Source organism: Canis lupus, chromosome 4 (genome assembly GCF_011100685.1).
Source record: "Canis lupus familiaris isolate Mischka breed German Shepherd chromosome 4, alternate assembly UU_Cfam_GSD_1.0, whole genome shotgun sequence".
NCBI classification, from domain to species: Eukaryota; Metazoa; Chordata; class Mammalia; order Carnivora; family Canidae; genus Canis; species Canis lupus.
In genome coordinates, this window is record NC_049225.1 from 30,796,271 (window position 1) to 30,799,884 (window position 3,614).

The following is a 3,614-nucleotide window of genomic DNA, read 5'->3' on the forward strand; positions in this document are numbered from 1 at the left end:
TCAGCAATCTGAGAAAAAAATAAAGCTTAACAAGCAAGATGCTGAGGGAGTAAAGTTGGGTCAATATTTTAATTTGAGCCCTACAATTATGGATGCAGATAGCAATTTTTGACACTGTGCTGATTCTTAATAGCCAGTGCCTCGCACACATTTCATTTTAGATCAGTTGCTGTTGAAGACCCATTTAATATATAAACTCAAAATTACTGTTCCAAAAATCTGAATTTGCAGATCTTGCTAGATGCCCTCATCTCTACTGATCTCCCTCATGCTTTGCCTCCATCCTGTTCACTCCATCTATTTATTCCTTAAAACTTTTCTGATTGTATTAAAACATTCTAACTTTATTAGATCTTCAGAAGTATATATGCCTTTTTGTTGATTGAATTTTTGAGACACTCTATTTACCACAAAATAACAAGTATAGTAAAAGGAATTAAAAATGAAAATAAAATTAATACCTCTATATTTAGGCTTTATCTAGATGCCTGTGGTTTTAAGTATTATCAAATTAACTTCCCTTTTTAAATGCAACTCCCTTTCTCCTTCCCCCTTAGACAAAATCGAAGTGAATATCTTCAGGTAAGGCACAATATTCTTTTGAATTGTTTTGTGTAACAAATTAGGAATGTAATTGCTGGATCAAAGAAACCTCACTTGAATTTTCATACTGCTTTCCAAATGTTGGAACCATTTTTGCCTTTTATTGATTTTAGGAGTAATTATTTTTGCAGCTTTCAAATCCATATCCTCACAAAACCCATTTCTCTGTCTTGCTGAACACCAAGTTTCTAGGTAAAGATGCAAAACGTTCATATTAGGTAATTTTACTATATTAATTTTACTATAATAGTCTTAAAGTGTTCTTAGGGGGAGATGGAAAGAAGGAATTAGAAGTTTTTTGCTTAACCTTAGGTACTATGAGCAAGGATAATATTAAAAATAATTAATCATTTGTTTGGCATAGGTATTGTCCAATCGGAAGTAGTGTCTGAGCAATTAGAGCAAGGCAGTGTGAACAACCCATGCAGCTGGACTAGCGCATCTGCTGAATGTCAGCCCTCACTAGGAGGTCATCGCTAGCTCGCAAGACAAATAGTGAGTTGATAGTACAGTGGAGAAACTGTAACTTGAATTCAGTAGCTTACTCTGAGACAGGGTTTTAGAAATTGTTCAATGTAAGTCACTTGTCTTTTCACTATGAACTGCCAACTAATATAAGTACTAGACATAAGAGACAGGAGAGTTGGGACAGATCACAAAAATTGAGGAGATGCCCAAATTTTCCTTATAATTAGAGAAATGCACTTGAAAAGTAGATCTCATTTTTTACCCAAGATTGGCAAAGATCATAAGGTTGGATAATTTCTGGCATCAGGCAAGATATAGACAAAAGAAAATGTTACTGTACTTGGAGTAAAATGCCTTATTTTTGAGGGGCAATCTGGCAACATGTAGAGAAATTAAGTACATGTATTCCAAATGAGCCAGGATCCCATTCTGGGATTATTTCCAGTGGATAGGCAGGTAAGTGTTGATCATGATGTAGTTTGAGATGGGCACCAGAGGTGCCCACATCCATGGCAATAGATAATTAAATGGGAATGCATGGGCAGAAAGTCTTATGGACAGATTTTAATACACAATGTTGTATGAAATAATTAATAAACAGAAAAAGATCTATAGCACAATGTTATCTATGTAAATTAAAATGTTTAAAATAACAAAAGCATGATATAAGTGTATATATATTTAAAAAGAAATTACAATTAGATGAATACATAAATGTAAATGGTCAAATTTCCCTCCAAATGAGGACCAAAGACATGCATGAAGCATCTTTGGGCAGCATTCAACAGGTGAAGGAAGATTAGAGGAGACAGAAATGAGGAAGCATATAATAAAATTCAACCATAAGGTCTAATATGGAAGCCTGATAACAGCGTGTCTTAATCTAAGGAGTGTGATTAACTCAACTATTTGCATCAGAGATCAAAATAGAACAACAATAAGGAAAGAAAAGAAATAAGAGAAGGAGAGAGGGAGGGGGAAAGGAGGAAAGAAGGAAGGAATGAACAAAGCAGAGAGAGAAAGAGGCAAGAGGCAAGGACAGAGAAAGAGACACAGAGATAGTTATGAAGACAGACCTAAAGAAAGGAAGCAAAAAAACAGAATGGCATGTTTTTGTCAGTCTGTAAAGTCTCCATAAAAATTAAATTTAGTGTCTCAAAAATACAGCTACAAAAACTTTGTAAGCAAAATTAAAAAGCAAAGCTGGGAAAGATATTTGCAAAATACATGACAAAGGATTATTTCTTTGGCATATTAGGAAAGCTTACGAATTGATAATCCAATAGCAAAGAACATTTATAGTATAGACGGCTCACAGGAAAAGGATCTAAAAATTATACGAAAGGTTACCTAAATTTATTTATTCACAGCAGTTAATATCTATTAAATTGGCACAGATAAACAAAAATGTACAATTCTGTGAAATTCTGGAAATTTCATATACTTTTGAAGGAAATATATAATTGAGATAGCCTCATTTAAAGGGTAGTTTGGCCATTTCAGTCAAAACTTCAGATGCATAATTTCTTTGACTCAGACATCTTGGAAATTATCCTGTATATTTATTAACACATATGTGGAAATATATACATATTTACCATTTATATTACTTGAGAAATTCATTTAACTTCTGGGTGCCAAATTTTTCTCATTTGTAAAAGGTTATAATAAGAGTAGCTACCTCATAAGCGAGTTATTATACGTAAATTACTTAGAACAGCACCTGGTACAGAGTAATAATAATAATAGTAATAGCAACATTAACAATACTACTACAGTTGCTCCTAGTTGTATTTATGGCAACATTACTTGTAATATTGAAAACAACCACTAAAACATTAATTTTTATCAGTAGAACACCAGTTAAATGAATTGTGATCTATCCATCCAATGTCATGTTCTATGTGCATAATGAGATGAGAGGTTTCAATAATACAATATTAAGTGGGTGAAGGAAAATACAGAACAGTACATGTCCTAAGTTTGCATTTACATGAGAAAGAAAGGAAATATGTTATATATGAGAATATATAATTGTTGATGGAAGTTATTGATGGAGATGGGAGGCAAAAAATTCTTTAAACTGCTTGAATTTCAAGTCCTTTGTTATTTTTATAATGATAAAAGCACTGCATAATAAATATGAACAGGAAATATTTATTGATATGGAAAACCACTTTCAGTATATTCCTAAGTGCAAAAGCAGACTACAACAGTAAATACTTATTTTCCTTGCTATTCATGTACACAATACACAAACAGTTCTGGAAAGCAATATGCCAACATGTAAACACTGATTATTTCTGGGTGGCATTCTTGGAAGTTTCATTTCTCTGCTCTTCTTTCTACAATTTTTTAAAAAATAAAATAAATATTGTTTTGATGAAAGGCAAACAATTATAGATATCTGTATAAATATATGGAAAAATATTAATACACACCATTTCTTAAATTTAAAAAATTAGCTATATAAGTCTTTATGATTTTCTGTATCTTCTTTAAAGTTTCATTAATATTTAAATTTAAAAGTGACATATTCTGGG